The sequence below is a fragment of the Artemia sp. Qi Xiang Cuo genome, chromosome 1 (assembly GCF_049724085.1).
Source record: "Artemia sp. Qi Xiang Cuo chromosome 1, ASM4972408v1, whole genome shotgun sequence".
NCBI lineage: Eukaryota > Metazoa > Arthropoda > Branchiopoda > Anostraca > Artemiidae > Artemia > Artemia sp. Qi Xiang Cuo.
Genome location: NC_142794.1, coordinates 46304552 through 46323169, shown reverse-complemented (window position 1 = coordinate 46323169; position 18618 = coordinate 46304552). Strand labels below are relative to the sequence as shown.

The following is an 18618-nucleotide window of genomic DNA, read 5'->3' as shown; positions in this document are numbered from 1 at the left end:
CAGGAATGTGCGTCGTAAGTTCACGTGGACATTGTTGTCAATTGCACAATGAATTGCACTTCAAGTTCACGTGCACATTTTTTTTTTTTTAAGCTGGCATGGTATAAAGTAGTCCAACATGTTTTGGGAGCATAGTCGAAATTATATGACTCAACCGGACTGTTTTTGAAGGCAACACCCGTTTTTTAGGAGCCAATCAGAGACATCGGTGGTTGCTCAATATACGGTAAGTTGATTGGTGATTGGTTATAAATAAAAGGACTGGAATTTTATTCGTCCTTGAGATTTTGTATAAAATGCCCATACCTTACGATTTAATTTTCATTATGATTTAACGTATCATAGATAGTACATTGAATATTGTTAACTTTAAAGCAATGGATACTTCAATTTTCAATGTGAGTACAGTTTACTGAATTTCTTAATTTATTTCCAAATAAAATCATTTTACCAGTAAATTCAAATTCAGGGGCATAGCCCTCCTCCCCACCATCAATACAAACCCTACAATATGATGAGTATACTCCCTAGAAAATACAAAGTACGCTCTTTTTTCTATTATGTAAACAAAAACCCTCCCCCACTGCTCTGTTTACGAGCTTAATTCTGTAGTTTTAGTTTTTTCCTTCAAAAATGTCAGTTTCCTCATTCATTCTAATTAAAATGCGTTTTCTTTATCTGTTTAAATAGAAGCGTAGTGTTTACAAGGAAGGTTCAGTTTTGGGACCAAATTTCGCACGTTCCTGTTATCGCATAGATTAATCCCACATTTTTATGGAATAGCAACACGGGTTTTGACAAAGAGAGAAATTGCATTCTAGCCTAATTAGACGAAAGATATTCTATTTTCAATTGTATTCCATGATTAAGAGAGTTTTACGATATGAAAAAACAAAGTATTTCATCGCATAGAAAGTAAGGGGGGAGGGGGGAGGGTATTCTTTGTGCAGACTAATTTTTTCTTCTGTAAAAAAGGAGGGTTTCCAGGGATGAAGTTTTCAGGGGGAAATTTTACCAGTTTTTTTCCGGAGACGTAAGCTAACGTTTAAATTCAATTTTAGGTCTTTTGTCTTAGGGATTTGCTCCTCAAATTTTTAAATTGAAAATAGAGTGTGCTGTTCTATTAGTAAAGAGAATCTTTCAAGCTTTTATCATCAAAAATGTGGAATTTTGCAGTTTTGACAGAGTAGAAGGATTTTGTACGGGGATTAATTTTACATGAGGAGGGTGGTTTCAAGGGTTGAGATTTTCAGGGGGACATTTTACAAGTTTTTTTTTTCGGAAACGTGATCTAACTTTTAAATTAAATTTTAGGTCTTTTGTCTTAGGGATTTGCTCCTCAAATTTTTAAATTGAAAAATGAGTGTGCTGTTCTATTAGTAAAGAGAATCTTTCAGGCTTTTGTCATCAAAAATGTGGAATTTTGCAGTTTTGACAGAGTAGAAGGATTTTGTACGGGGATTAATTTTACATGAGGAGGGGGGTTTCCAGGGATGAAATTTTCAGGGGGAAATTTTACCAGTTTTTTTTCGGAAACGTGAGCTAACTTTTAAATTAAATTTTAGGTCTTTTGTCTTAGGGATTTGCTTCTCAAATTTTTAAATTAAAAAATGAGTTTTTTTTTATTTGGTGGTCATTCAAAAAGCGAGGATTTCTGTTAAATAAATAATTCTTGTACCTTTTAAAATAGCTTTACAGGGTTTGAGAGACTCTGTTGACTTATTCTGTGTGATTTTTTCTTTACTTGGTGGTCATTCAAAAAGCGAGGATTTCTTTTAAATAAATAATTCTTTTACCTTTTAAAATAGCTTTAAGGGGTTTGAGAGACTCTTTTGTGTTATTCTGTGTGTTTTTTTCTTTACTTGGTGATCATTCAAAAAGCGAGGATTTCTGTTAAATAAATAATTCTTGTACGTTTTAAAATAGCTTTACGGGGTTTGAGAGACTCTGTTATTTAATTCTGTGTGTTTTTTTCTTTTACTTGGTGGTCATTCAAAAAGCGAGGATTTCTGTTAAATAAATAATTCTTATACCTTTTAAAATAGCTTTACGGGGTTTGAGAGACTCTGTTGGCTTATTTTGTGTGATTTTTTCTTTACTTGATGGCCATTCAAAAGCGAGGATTTCTGTTAAATAAATAATTCTTGTACCTTTTAAAATAGATTTACGGGGTTTGAGTGACTGTGTTGTTTTATTATGTGTGTTTTTTTTTCTTTACTTGGTGGTCAGTCAAAAAGCGAGGAGTTCTGTTAAAAAACTAATTCTTGTACCTTTTAAAATACCTTTACGGGGTTTGAGAGACTCTGTTGTCTTATTCCGTGTGATTTTTTCTTTACTTGGTAATCATTCAAAAAGCGAGGATTTCTGTGAAATAAATGATTCTTGTACCTTTTAAAATAGCTTTACGGGGTTTGAGAGACTCTGTTGTTTTATTCTGTGTGTTTTTTTCTTTACTTGGTGGTCATTCAAAAAGCGAGGATTTCTGATAAATAAATAAATCTTATACCTTTTAAAATAGCTTTACGGGGTTTGAGAGACTCTGTTGTTTTATTTTGTGTGATTTTTTCTTTGCTTGGTGGCTATTCAAAAAGCGAGGATTTCTGTTAAATAAATTATTCTTGTACATTTTAAAATAGCTTTACGGGATTTGAGAGACTCTGTTGTTTTATTCCGTTTGATTTTTTCTTTACTTGGTGGTCATTCAAAAAGAAAAGATGTTTGTTAAATAAATCATTCTTGTACCTTTTAAAATAGATTTACGGGGTTTGAGAGAGACTGTTGTTTTATTTTGTGTGATTTTTTCTTTACTTGGTGCTCATTCAAAAAGCGAGGATTTCTGTTAAATAAATAATTCTTGTACCTTTTAAAATAGCTTGAAAGGGTTTGAGAGACTCTGTTGTTTTATTCTGAGTGATTTTTTCTTAACTTGGTAGCCATTCAAAAAGCGAATATTTCTGTTAAATAAATATTTCATGTACCTTTTAAAATAGCTTTACGGGGTTTGAGAGACTCTGTTGTCTTATTCAGTGTGATTTTTTCTTTACTTGGTGATCATTCAAAAAGCGAGGATTTTTGTTAAATAAATAATTCTTGTACCTTTTAAAATAGCTTTACGGGGTTTGAGAGACTCTGTTGTTTTATTCTGTGTGTTTTTTTTCTTTACTTGTTGATAATTCAAAAAGCGAGGATTTTTGTTAAATAAATAATTATTGTACCTTTAAAATAGCTTTACGGTGTTTGAGAGACTCTGTTGTCTTATTCCGTGTGATTTTTCTTTACTTGGTGGTCATTCAAAAAGCGAGCATTTCTGTTAAATAAATAATTCTTGTACCTTTTAAAATAGCTTTAGGGGGTTTGAGAGACTCTGTTGTTTTATTCTGTGTTTTTTTTTCTTTACTTGGTGGTCATTCAAAAAGAGAGGATTCCTGTTAAATAAATAATTCTTCTACCTTTTAAAATAGCTTTACGGGGTTTGAGAAACTCTGTTGTCCCCAGCGATCAGAAATTCAATTATAAAAAAGTTTCTTCACCTCTTGAATACACAATACCTAAACTTCATTCAACTTTCATGTAAGAAAATTATGGAAAATACAATTCTCTAGTTCAAATGTGAAACTTAAGTCCAGTTTTGGATACTCATAATGATGAGGACTGATGATTCTAATCCAATATTTTTTTTCATAAAAACATACTATTTTTTTCTTAAACTTCGAAATTTTTCAGCTTTATTGTTTTTTTTTGTACGTATCTTAAAATGACAAAATATGCTTACGGCTCTAACAATTGTACTCTATGATTTCTCAGAGACACGATGTGGCTTTCCCACTGGTACTCTATGGCCGGTTATCGACACTACCTAGTTTATTGTATGTATTAAATCAGTAATTTTTACGCAGAGGAACGATAAACACTTAAGTCATATTTTTAAAAAAAAGTGAAGATGGAGCATTTTAATAAAGTGTGTTCACATGACAATGTTATTGTAGCATTGAAGGCCAACAAGGAGAAGTATCTAAACTATGAAACAAGTACAAGTGGTAATGCATGCATTGTCATGACAGTAAGGAATTAAATTTCTTTGGAATACCGAAAAGATTCCGTTGTACAAATGGTGGATATGCGAGATTGAGATCTCCGGAGATGATTGCACTCAAAGAGAATGCCAACATAAAGATAATCGTTGATGATAGAGGACAACTCCTTGCTACTGTTGCAGGTAACACATTTAGACGGGGTTACGTGCGCGCACGTAACCCCGTCTAATTTTTTTTTCATAAATTCCTGAATTAAATTTCTGTATTGTGTAAACAAGAGGTGAATTCAAGAAAGAGTTTGTTATTTACTCACTTACCTACTTACTCACTTGCTTACTTACAATTTTTTCATAATGACATAATGACATATCCAACAACGGATGTTGATAACGAATTTATTCATTCTGATACCTAGATTTTGTCAATGATATTCCCATGTACCTGAGAAAGGGATGTTGATATAGAATTTAATGAATCTGATACTTAGATTTTGTCAATTTTATCCGATATTTTATCCTATATATCCGAGAAAAGGATTCTGATACAGAATTTAGTCACTCTGATACTTAGTTTTTGTCAATTTTATCCGACATATCCGATAAAGGATGTTGTTAAAGCATTTATTCATTCTGAAATTTAGATTTTGTCAATTTTATTTGATGCATCTGACAAAAAATGTTGATAAAAGAAAAAATTATTCACTCTGACACTTAGATTCTGTCAATTTTATATGATATATCTGACAAAAGATGTTGATAAATAAAATTTATTCACTCTATCCCATGTGTCTGACAGTAGATGTATGCGAATTCCTTTTCTTACATCTCCAATGTTTTAATAGACATTCTAAACGTTTGATATGCTTGCTTACTCTAAAAATAATGAACACATAACAATGTAATGCATAATATATTTTTAATGAAATAATGCCATGTAGAATAGTAATACAAAAATATATTATGATACATTATTAATATCAATAATCAACTTTGGACATTTTGAATCTGTTCCATAAAACAGTTCACCATGTTCTCTCTTGATATTGTAGCTATTGCCTTCTCTTAACTCGTAATCGGTAGAATAATCATTATTCCATTTTGAGTCATGCACAATATTTACTGATTTGTCACCGACAGGTTCAATATGCGTTTCATCTTTGGTATTATTTGATTCATCGACTGTTTGATTAATGGTAGTAACGTTTGCTGGCACTTTGTTTTTCATCGATTCATCTTGATATTCCATAGTGATATTATCTGTTAATGCCCTTTTTATTTTTCTGGCAATTTCACTGTCTATTATCACATTATTTTTACACAGGTAACAGTTTCGGCACGTAGCCAAGATATGGTTTACGATATTAGTAGAAGAGTAGGCCTTTCTTTTATTGACCTTCCGTTGAATGCTAATACCTAAAAGATGACGATTGGATGTATCAGTAGGTAATGTGTTACCTGCAACAGTAGCAAAGAGTTGTCCTCTATCATCAACGATTATGTTTATGTTGGCATTCTCTTTGAGTGCAATCACCTCTGGAGATCTCAATCTCGCATATCCACCATTTGTACAACAGAATCTTTTCGGTATTCCAAAGAAATTCAATTCCTTACTGCCATGACAATGCATGCATACATTTCCAATAGTGCTACCACTTGTACTTGTTTCATAGTTTAAATACTTCTCCTTGTTGGCATTCAATGCTACAATAATATTGTCATGTGAACACACTTTATTAAAATGCTCCATCTTCACTTTTTTTTAAAATATATGACTTATGTGTTTATCGTTCCACTGCGTAAAAAATACTGATTTAATACATGCAATAAACTAGGTAGTGTCGATAACTGGCCATAGAGTACCAGTGGGAAAGCCGCATCGTGTCTTTGAGAAATCATAGAGTACACTTGTTAGAGCCGTAAGCATATTTGGTCATTTTAAGATACGTACAAAAAAAAATAAAGTTGAATAATTTCGAAGTTTAAAAAAAATATTATGTTTTTATGAAAAAAAAATATTGAATTAGAATCATCAGTACTCATCATTATGAGTATCCAAAAATGGACTTAAGTTTCACATTTGAACTAGAGAATTGTATTTTCCATAATTTTCTTACATGAAAGTTGAATGAAGTTTCGGTATTGTGCATTCAAGAGGTGGAGAAACTTTTTTATAGTTTAATTTCTGATCGCTGAGTACAACAGAGTCTCTCAAACCCCGTAAAGCTATTTTAAAAGGTATAAGAATTATTTATTTAACAGAAATCCTCGCTTTTTGAATGACCATCAAGTAAAGAAAAAAAACACAGAATAAAACAACAGAATCTCTCAAACTCCCTAAAGCTATTTTAAAAGGTACAAGAATTATTTACTTTACAGAAATCCTCGCTTTTTTAATGACCACCAAGTAAAGAAAAAATCACACGGAATAAGACAACAAAGTTTCTCAAAGCCCGTAAAGCTATTTTAAAAGGTATAAGAATTATTTATTTAACATAAATCCTCGCTTTCTGAATGACCATCAAGTAAAGAAAAAATCACACAGAATAAAACAACAGAGTCTCTCAAACCCCGTAAAGCTATTTTAAAAGGTACAAGAATTATTTATTTAACAGAAATCCTCGCTTTTTGAATGACCACCAAGTAAAGAAAAAATCACACGGAATAAGACAACAGAGTCTCTCAAACCCCGTAAAGCTACTTTAAAAGGTACAAGAATTATTTATTTAACAGAAATCCTCGCTTTTTGAGGGAGCACCAAGTAAAGAAAAAATCACACGAAATAAGACAACAGTCTCTAAAACCCCGTAAAGCTTTTAAAAGGTATAAGAATTATTTATTTTACAAAAATCATTGCTTTTTGAATGGCCATCAAGTAAAGAAAAAATCATACAGAATAAAACAACAGAGTCTCTCAAACCCCGTAAAGCTATTTTAAAAGGTACAAGAATTATTTATTTAACAGAAATCCTCGCTTTTTGAATGACCACCAAGTAAAGAAAAAATCACACGAAATAAAACAACAATCTTTCAAACCCCGTAAAGCTATTTTAAAAGGTATAAGAATTATTTATTTAACAAAAAATCATCGCTTTTTGAATAACCACCAAGTAAAGAAAAAAAACACACAGAATAAGACAACAGAGTCTCTCAAACCCCCTAAATCTATTTTAAAAGTTACAAGAATTATTTATTTAACAGAAATCCTCACTTTTTGAATGAACACCAAGTAAAGAAAAAACAAAACAGAATAAAACAACAGAGTCTCTCAAACCCCGTAAAGCTATTTTAAAAGGTACAAGAATTATTTATTTAACAGAAATCCTCGCTTTTTGAATGACCACAAAGTAAACAAAAAATCACACTGAATAAGACAACAGAGGCTCTCAAACCCCTTAAAGCTTTTTTAAAAAGGTACAATTATTACTTATTTAACGAAAATCCTCTCTTTTTAAATGACCAACAAGTAAAGAAAGAAAAACACACAGAATAAAGCACCAGAGTCTCTCAAACCCCCTAAAGCTACTTTAAAAGGTACAATGATTATTTATTTAACAGAAATCCTCGCTTTTTGAATGAACACCAAGTAAAGATAAAATCACACGGAATAAGACAACAGACTCTCTCAAACCCCGTAGAGCTATTTTAAAAGGTACAAGAATTATTTATTTAACATAAATTCTCGCTTTTTGAATCACCATCAAATAAAGAAAAAAACACACAGAATAAAACAACAGAGTCTCTCAAACCCCGTAAAGCTATTTAAAAGGTACAAGAATTATTTATTTAACAGAAATCCACGCTTTTTGAATGATCACCAAGTAAAGAAAAAAACACACAGAATAAAACAACAGAGTCTCTCAAACCCCGTAAAGCAATTTTAAATTGTATAAGAATTATTTATTTAACAGAAATCATCGCTTTTTGAATGATCACCAAGTAGAGAAAAAAACTCACAAAATAAAACAACAGGGTCTCTCAAACCCCGTAAAGCTATTTTAAAAGGTACAAGAATTATTTATTTAACAGAAATCTACGCTTTTTGAATGATCACCAAGTAAAGAAAAAAACACACAGAATAAAACAACAGAGTCTCTCAAACCCCGTAAAGCTATTTTAAAAGGTAGAAGAATTATTTATTTAACAGAAATCCTCGCTATTTTAATGACCACCAATTATAGGAAAAATAAAACATAATAAGACAACAAAGTCTCTCAAACCCCACAAAGCTATTTTAAAATGTAAATGAATCATTTATTTAATAGAAATACTAGCTTTTTGATTAACCAGCAAGTAAAGAAAAAAAAACACACAGAATAATACAACAGAGTCTCTCAAACACCATAAAGCTATTTTAAAAGGTACAAGAATTATTTATTTAACAAAAATCCTCGCTTTTTGAATGACCAACAAGTAAAGAAAAAAACACACAGAATAAGACAACAGAGTCTCTCAAACCCCGTAAAGCCATTTTAAAAGGCACAAGAATTAATTATTTAACAGAAATCCTCGCTTTTTGAATGACCACCAAGTAAAGAAAAAAAACACATTTTTCAATTTAAAAATTTGAGGAGCAAATCCCTAAGACAAAAGACCTAAAACTTAATTTAAAAGTTAGCTCACGTTTCCGGAAAAAAACTGGTAAAATTTTCCCCTGAAAATTTCAACCCTGGAAACCCCTCACCTCATGTAAAATTAATCACCGTAAAAAATCCATCTACTCTGTCAAAACAGCAAAATTAAACATTTTTGATGATAAAAGCTTGAAAGATTTTATTTACTAATAGAACAGCACACTCATTTTTCAATTTAAAAATTTGAGGAGCAAATCCCTAAGACAAAAGACCTAAAATTTAATTTAAAAGTTAGCTCACGTTTCCGGAAAAAAAACTGGTAAAATTTCCCCCTGAAAATTTCATCCCTGGAAACCCCCCTCCTCATGTAAAATTAATCCCCGTACAAAATCCTTCTACTCTGTATAAACTGCAAAATTCCACATTTTTGATGATAAAAGCTTGAAAGATTCGCTTTACTAATAGAACAGCATACTCATTTTTCAATTTAAAAATTTGAGGAGCAAATCCCTAAGACAAAAGACCTGAAATTTAATTTAAACGTTAGCTTACGTCTCCGGGAAAAAAACTGGTAAAATTTCCCCCTGAAAACTTCACCCCTGGAAACCCTCCTTTTTTACAGAAGAAAAAATTAGTCTGCACAAAGAATCCCCTCCCCCCTTACTTTCCACGCGATGAAATAGTTTGTTTTTTCACATCGTAAAACTCTCTTAATCATGGAATAGAATTGAAAATAGAATATCTTTCGTCTAATTAGGTTAGAATGCAATTTCTCTCTTTGTCAAAACCCGTGTTGCTATTCTATAAACATGTGGGATTAATCTATGCGATAACAGGAGCGTACGAAATTTGGTCCCAAAACTGACCCTTCCTTGTAAACACAGAAGCTTCTATTTAAACAGATAAGGAAAACGCATTTTAATTAGAATGAATGAGGAAACTGACATTTTTGAAGGAAATAACTAAAACTACAGAATTAAGCTCGTAAACAGAGCAGTGGGGGAGGGTTTTTGTTTACATAGTAGAAAAAAGAGCGTACTTTGTGTTTTCTAGGGAGTATACTCATCATATTGTAGGATTTGTATTGATGGAGGGGAGGAGGGCTATGTCCCTGAATTTGAATTTACTGGTAAAATGATTTTATTTCGAAATAAATCAAGAAATTTAGTAAACTGTACTCACAATGCAAATTGAAGTATCCATTGTTTCAAAGTTAATAATATTTAATGTACTATCTATGATACGTTAAATCATAATGAAAATTAAATCGTAAGGTATGGGCATTTTATACAAAATCTCAAGGACGAATAAAAAACCAGTCCTTTTATTTATAACCAATCACCAATCAACTTACCGTATATTGAGCAACCACCGATGTCTGATTGGCTCCTAAAAAACGGATGTTGCCTTCAAAAACAGTCCGGTTGAGCTATATTATTTCGACTATGCTCCCAAAACATGTTGGACTACTTTATACCATGCCAGCTTTAAAAAAAAAATGTGCACGTGAACTTGAAGTGCAATTCATTGTGCAATTGACAACAATGTCCACGTGAACTTACGACGCACATTCCTGTGAAATTTCTTGTGCAATAGAACCTTGACTATTGTTTCATAACATGCATTATAGCGTGCCAGCTTTTTAAAATGTCCATGTCTAAATATAGTGTCAAAGGCGTGGGTTTTCCATGTATGGTTCATATCTATTACACTTTTGAGCTTCTTGTAGGCGTGAATGTATGGTTGAATGTATGGTTGAAATCTTATATACTCTTACTACTACTTACACTAGCTGTCAAAAAAGAGATTGTTGGCCCAGCTTCAGGTTTCACATATACAGCCAGTCTTCAAAATTTTTCCAGTAAGTTACAATTCTATCACAGACGAAATTTAGCCCAATTTTCCGGCCTGTGTAACCGATACAAACAAGAGTGTCGAATTTGTTTTCTGGATAGAGGTCCACCTGCCCAAAAAGCTCAAGGGTTGTCATTTGAAAGCCGACTGGAGAAACAGAATTTAAGGCCTGTATTTTTGCGTCCTTAGTATCTTAATTTGTTGCTCGGGAATGATCAAAAATTTTGAAAGTCAAGTAACAAGGTCAAGTAGCTAAAGTTTTGAGAGTCCTAGATGACAAGGAAAACACTTCTTAGGCCAATTTTCTGACGAAACTAATTTTTCAAGTTTCTTCTGTGCATAAGGGTCCCCTTGATACAGTAGCTTGCAAATATAAGTTTTCAAACTTTTAAGAAGAAATCATCGGTCCTATTTTCGGAAAAAACACCATTTAGGAAAGAAAAATGTTTTTTGCATTCGCGTCCACTTCCTTAAAGATAACATTTTGAGTCTTTTTAGACTCCCCAAACACTTTCTGAAAGTCTTTACTCCAACTCCACAGCTGTTGCCGATATACTAAAAGTACGCTATTTTGATAACCGGTGGGAATATAATGTATTTTGATTTGCCTCACGACTTCACCACAAATAGATTGAAGACTCTACCGGGGCTAATAATGACAAAATTTTGGGTGGATGGAAGTCCCACATTTGGTGGCTCCCACAACCCGCCCTCTTAACACAAATGCGAAGTCACAATGCCTAACCTCTTCCAAAGCCCAAAAATTTCCGGATCGGTCCTCACGAGTTGATCCCTAGATGTTGCAGATCTGTCATTTTGAGAGCCTGAATACATGGTTTCTTTCCGTTAACTTCTGCCCCTCTCCCAAAGTCAAAATTCTTAAGTCTACTTGGTTCTTCAGCATCCTCTTCAACCTTAAAACTCAGTAAAAGTTTCAACTTCAATGCTCCTGGAAACATGTTCTGTCTCTTGATTTACATCAATACTTACCTATTAATTGAATTTAGGTGAAATAGAGGATAGGAATGCAAAAACGATCAGTTAGATCAGAAAGTAAGATTTTAGCCCCCGTCCCCTAACCCCCCGATTTAAGTCCTAATTTGAGATCCATCCCCCCTCTCTAGGCTCTCCATAATTTTCAATTTCATTTCCAAAGTGATCACTGATAAATTGCAGTCGCGTTATTTTGATACCCTGCTACCATATTTTGTCTTCTAATTTACGTCGCTACTTAGAAGTAAATAGATCATGACTCCCATAATAAATTACAGTGTAAAAGTCTTTAGACGTATTAGGACATAATATTTTTAACAGCCATCACCCCCATCATCAGCATGAATTTCGGAGTCTCCCAGCCATTTCCCAACTGTCATTTTCTAACAACCTGAAAAATTTCAACTTCGCCACTCCAGATGTTTCCGATATATTGCAGATATGGCACTTAACAAACTGGATGCAAATAGCGTATTTTGATTTATCTTCTTCCCCGGAGACATAGTTTAGCGTCCACTTGCACCTCTTCATCTCTCAATACTTCCTGGAAGTTTCAACTTTATACCCCAAGCCGTTCATTCCCGAAAATTGCAGATACGTCATTTTGAGAAAATGGTATCACATGGGTTTTTTAGATCTGGTGCGCTACTTAATTGTGCATGGATTTTAAGTCTCATAGAAACCTATTTAGTCTATTAATGTTTAGAGGGATCAGAGACAAAACTTTTTAGCCCTTCCCACCTCCCTACAACATAAAATTTCAAGTCTCTCTACCCCACTCTCTCCCTCTTTTTTCCCCAGCAGTTCCTGAAAGTTTCAACTTCATCCCCATGGCCGTTCCCGCAGCAAATTGGATACACCATTCTACAAGGGCTAATAATGACAAAACTTTTGGGTGGATGGGAGTCGCACATTTGGTGGCTCCCACAACCCGCCCTCTTAACACAAATGCGAAGTCACACTGCCTACCCTCTCCCAAAGCCCAAAAATTTCCGGATCGGTCCTCACGAGTTGATCCCTAGATGTTGCAGATCTGTCATTTTGAGAGCCTGAATACATGGTTTCTTTCCGTTAACTTCTGCCCCTCTCCCAAAGTCAAAATTCTTAAGTCTACTTGGTTCTTCAGCATCCTCTTCAACCTTAAAACTCCGTAAAAGTTTCAACTTCAATCCTCCTGGAAACATGTTCTGTCTCTTGATTTACATCAATACTTACCTATTAATTGAATTTAGGTGAAATAGAGGATAGGAATGCAAAAACGATCAGTTAGATCAGAAAGTAAGATTTTAGCCCCCGTCCCCTGACCCCCCGATTTAAGTCATAACTTGAGATCCATCCCCCTCTCTAGGCTCTCCATAATTTTCAATTTCATTTCCAAAGTGATTCCTGATAAATTGCACTCGCGTTATTTTGACACCCTGGTACCATATTTTGTCGTCTAATTTACGTCGCTACTTAGAAGTACGTAAATAGATCATAACTACCATAATAAATTACACAGCAAAAATGTTTAGACGTATTAGGACATAATATTTTTAACAGCCATCACCCCCATCATCAGCATGAATTTCGGAGTCTCCCAGCCATTTCCCAACTGTCATTTTCTAACAACCTGAAAATTTCAACTTCGCCACCCCAGATGTTTCCGATATATTGCAGATATGGCACTTAACAAACTGGATGCAAATAGCGTATTTTGATTTATCTTCTTCCCCGGAGACATAGTTTAGCGTCCAATTCCACCCCTTTTATCTCTCAATACTTCCTGGAAGTTTTAACTTTATACCCCAAGCCGTTCATTCCCGAAAAATTGCAGATACGTCATTTTGAGAAAATGGTATCACATGGGTTTTTTAGATCTGGTGCGCTACTTAATTGTGCATGGATTTTAAGTCTCATAGAAACCTATTTAGTCTAATAATATTTAGATGGACCAGAGACAAAACTTTTTATCCCTTCCCACCTCCCTACAACATAAAATTTCAAGTCTCTCTACCCCACTCTCTCCCTCTTTTTTCCCCAGTAGTTCCTGAAAGTTTCAACTTCATCCCCATGGCCGTTCCCACAGCACATTGGATACACCATTCTGATGACCTGGATGAACATATCGAATTTTGACCTATCCTTCTTGCCTCCACCAAGTCAAAATTCAAGATACACCTGACCCTTTGACACTTCCTGAAAGTTTCAATTTGATCCCTCAAGCCATTCCCAAGATATTGCAGATAATTTGAAAAAGCAGGGTTGATATAGCGTCTTTGATTTACTCAGGTACACGTGTCGTTTCTGGAGCATATCCATGGGAAAGTCTGGCAATCCTAGCCAAGTGAACGATTCCAAAAAGCTACTAGCTGGTCGGGCAACCAAGACCAGATACTACTGCCTTTTTTTCTAAAGCCTATCTATGAATAAAATTAAGGAAAAAAGTTTTTCTACGGAAGTAAAGAGCGAAGTTGAAACTTAAAATTGGGACAAAACATTATTGCTTTGTAGGTTGTGCAAGGTTGATCTACAAAACTAGCTCAAATTAACTGATCATAATAATTTCATTATCTGTAGAATTCTAAAAACGAGCGCTTTTCTGAAAAAAAAAACTGATGCAAAAAATTCAACATGCTTCCTTGGGACCCAAAAATTCCACAAGCAGTCTAAAGAAAATAGAAGACCAATTTATAAGGCTCTTGATAGTCTTTTAGCGGCTATGATGTTGATAACCATTAGCCTATAAATAAAATTTTCTTAAAAAAATCAACCAAGCTAAGTTTTCAGTAAAGTGCTAAAACGATTCATAAAAGTATCAAGCCAATTTTACACCAAATATCAAACAAGCCCCCTTCTTCTATTATAAAATCTATGTGTAAACAATGGGTATTTTGCATTTTCTAGGCACCTTGTCCCAGGCTTCTCGGAGTCATATCATACCCGGAGGCTTATTTATTGGTCCTTTTGACTATTTTGAATGGTCATCTTAACATTTCAGTTGTGTATCTTGAGGGGTTAAAGAGGGGCTGGGTAGCATAATAAGGCTATGGGAGAGGGACTGGTTGTCCTCTTATTACTTTCGACTCTTAAAAAGAACAGTAGAATTTTCAATCGAATGAGTCCCCTCCATATTTTATACGACTACTCCTTTCATAGGATGTGGTCAAGGAAAAAAAGTTGCCAAAAAAATAAAATAATTCGTTGCATGCATGTGGCTCTTAATTAGGCACCACTATGCCGCTGCCTCTGATTAGCTTTAAAAAAAGCTTATCGATGAAAAGTATGGGCGATCATTAAGGCCATTCAATTTCCAAGAAAATATTTTGTGAGCTTCAGCGTTGGCTGACCATCTCAAAGACAAAGGGGTCATTAATGAGTTTTTCTGGAACCACAGGGAACTCTCAAAACTGCCAGATTATTCAAATAATATTCCCCTAAAATTGTGGTAAAAATTGATAGGGGATCGTGAGTGTATCAACAATTCGAAAAGCTAACGAGATGTTAGTTTAAAATAAAGAAAAATATTATCTTTTACTAACGGCTATGCAAAGCAAAGTATAATCACCTACGGAACAAGTACTGACAAAACTCTCCAAAAGTGACCCCGCGTACCTCAGCGCCTCTAGACGCAAAATGTTGTACTACTTAATCGCTTCGAGCCGAAGTACTTTGCTCCGACCAATAATTATGCTAGAGCGTGATTCAGGCGACGACTGACCGGGATGAATTGTGTAACTACGGTTTTTAGTTGCCAGGTTCGCCAAGGTATACAAAGGGTCACTTTTTTGTGTGGAGAGGATAGGTTTTGTCAGTACTTGTTCCGTAGGTGATTATACTTTGATGCAAAGCGTTGTCTATTCAATGCACCTACTGCGTAAATAATACGTCCCTGCGTCGGGAAGATTTTCAATCAAAGCGGATAGCACCACAAGGAACCCCTAAAGCTGTCAAATTGCTCAGATGAAAAATTCAGCTGATCTAAAAGCTGATCTTTACCATTTTCCTATTAGGTATGCTTCAACATGTTTTTGGGGGACTGCCTTTTCCTGAACTTTAAAAAGAAAATTCTGCTCCGTTTAATCGAAAAAACTAAATTTTACACTTTCTAATGCTGTAAGTTTTATTAAAACTGAATATCTCTATCTCCGGTACGCAACGGGAGAAGTTAATTGGTTTTTCTAAGATGTCCAGGAAGGATTTTGCAACATCAGCTAAAAACGTTCATAATGGACGATTTAGGGCGATCCTTTAAAGTACCACAAGGCCTTAAGTGAAAGTTAAATTTTTCAGGAAGAATATTTCTGTCAATATATCTTTTATTCATTGCAGCTTATTTCTAAAATCACCACTTAATTCAATATAAGGAAAAAACAATCAATTACAGATTACAATCTAAGCAGGTTAGTTCTCTATCAGCGTTTGATATTTTCTTAATTCATATTCTAATACTTGGCGTATCTTTTTTGACCACTCCTATTTTCCTTGCCTTACTTCTTTTTTTCTGGTTTTACGTTAATAGCTACAATAGGTTCGCAAAAACAAGATATTAGGATGAAGGAGATGTTTCGTTTTTCCCGGGGACAGGGTATTTGTTGTTCCCCTAAGAAAGATTTTGGACTGCAGTTCCTAGAATACCCAAACACTACTAAATCTTAACGTGTATTCTGCGAAATTTTGCTATGGAACTGGACAAAACGTACCTTTTTGCAAGGCCGTATCCAGGGGGGTGGACTACCCAGTTTGAACCCCCCCCCCCACCCCCCAAAAAAAAAAAAATTTGACCGAGTCGAAAATAAGTCAAAAATTAGTAAAATCTTAGTAAAAATTAGTAAAATTAGTCGAAAACCGAGTCGAAAATTAGTACCCCCCCCGAACCAAAATCCTGGATCCGCTCTTGCCTTTTTGTGGCAATTTCTATTCATTTTGACTTTATTTTCAATCATAATTGACTGTGGCAATTCTACTGAGAAAATCGTTAGATTAAGCTATTCTAAGCATAACAAGATCCTGATATCGGAATATGTCTACCGTTCTTCCTTCTAAAATAAACCATATAGAAAATAAATCACTTACAGAACACTTGTTCTCTTTGTTGATAGTTTGGCAGATTTTCAGATCGGTCATCATTTTTTCTACTGCCACTTTTGAAGCGACGTCGAATTTTTTAACACTTAGGCAGCGCTATTGCGCCGCCTAAATCTTAATGTGTATTCTGCAAAATTTTGCTATGGAGCGGCTCAGCATTAAAATCTGAAGACTATTAAGATTTGCTGCTCTTTTACAAGATTCACAAGACCTGGAAATCCCGATTTGGATCCAAGAAGTAAGGAGGTCAGAGATGTTTAAGTTTTATGCCCTGGTTACAGATATTTTTGGTTTGAACTATTATTTTTAAACAGATTTACACCCGAGATGTTAGGGACCCGGTTTCGGATTAGACCGATTTGTCTAGCATTGCAAAATAGAAAAAAGGTTTTTGAAAGGAAAGGCTGGCCTCGGATTCGGATTATTTTTGCACTAGAAGTAACTCAGGAGTTGAGGATATGGCACACCTGGCGGCTTTTCCATTTAAGAAGTAATTTTGCGAGGGTGATACCGGGTGATGCCCTTGAGTTCCCGGGAATCCTGAAGATGGCTTTAAAAAGGACAATCATTAGGGTTCGTAAATATGATAATGACATGCCAAAAAAAAAACATAAAGTCCTAATTTTCTTTCACCTATGATTGGATTTGCTTAACTGATCTCGAATACAGAGGTATTACGTTAACTTGTCTGATGGGCCATACGAACGAAAATCCCATGGCTTGCCACACATGTTTGAGGTATTTCTCCGGTTTAAGACATGGTTTTGAGAATAATTGGAAAGTTAAAGCCTTTGTTCCTCTGGCCCTTTTCTAAAGGACGTATCAGTTCGAATATGGTTACACATGGCTATTCTAACACCCGATGGATAATTCAAAAGAATGTGATAATCAATCCATTGAAGCATAAATGAATAAGGCTCATTTGACTACATTATTTTCCGTGTTGATAACCTTGGCTCAAACCTCAAACTAGTTCTGAAGCGTAGATCATAGACCGTGACATTTGGGACAGTGACTCGTAAGACGTAACAACTAATTCAGTAATCCACAAAGAAACGTATTTGTCAAACAATTGACTTTTGTTTAAAGCTTTGTTTCAAGTATAGTAAATAAAACCAGCAGTGGTGTTACTAGCCCGAATTTTTTTGGGGGGGGCAAGAGATTTTACCGACTGGCTGGTCATTTTTACTGACTGTTTTTTGTCAATAATTAGCATAATGTCTGTTTCGAATGTAATACGTGAAATTACTGCACGAGTCGGTAAAGCCGCAGCATTTGTCAATCGAGATTTAGATTTTGGTACATATCATGTCACTATTTTAATGCTGTTTATTTAACCAAGTGGAAAGTTGCGGCATCATCCATAAAATCACGACAGGAGTCAGTAAAACTGCTGCGTTTACCGACCAAGTTCGAAATTTCTATAGATGGCATGACAGTATTTTCGTGGTCTTAATTGAACTGAACAAAGAATTTTAACGGCGTCGGGAAAATCATGGTCCAAAGCGCCATGACTTTACTGAATTATGTTTTCTACCGAGTGACCAAAAATATGGGGGGGGCATCCCTCACCCCCCATACGTGACGGCCCTGGAAACCTGTAGTTAAGACTTAACACAATTCCATATCGTGGACTGCTTAGAGCAAGGACTCCGACTTTCTCAACGCAAACTTTCAATATCAAAAATCTGCCACCAGAACTGTTCCTATTAAATAAATGAACATCCCCTAATATTCTCAAAAAATATTTTTTTTTTTTTAAATCAGATTGCTAAAAAGAAAAAAATAACACTCGCGCAGCCACATTCCTGTTCTATGAGATGGGGATCCAAAGTGTGATGAGGCACAATTGATTCGTGAATCATGTACAAAAACAAACAAATTATCGAGGTATCAGAAGGTGAAAAGTTTTTCAGAACTTGAGAAAAATGAAGACCTCCTGGATTTATTCAATACCCTTACCCTATATCACATAAAAAAACAAAGATATAACCAGCATCGAAAATATCCGCGTTACGTCCTACTCACATTTGTATCATGGGCAGATCAATTCTTCTGATAGGTTAATCCCAAATAATATCTATTCATTCTATTTGACTT

At 34.5% G+C, this 18618-nt stretch overlaps 1 protein-coding gene across 4 annotated transcripts in view; it reads right to left on the bottom strand.

The window, feature by feature from the left end:
- The window catches only part of Liprin-gamma (liprin protein kazrin), a 212433-nt gene that overhangs the window by 141256 nt on the left and 52559 nt on the right, over nt 1-18618 (bottom strand). The gene's annotated exons all lie outside the window — the stretch shown is intronic.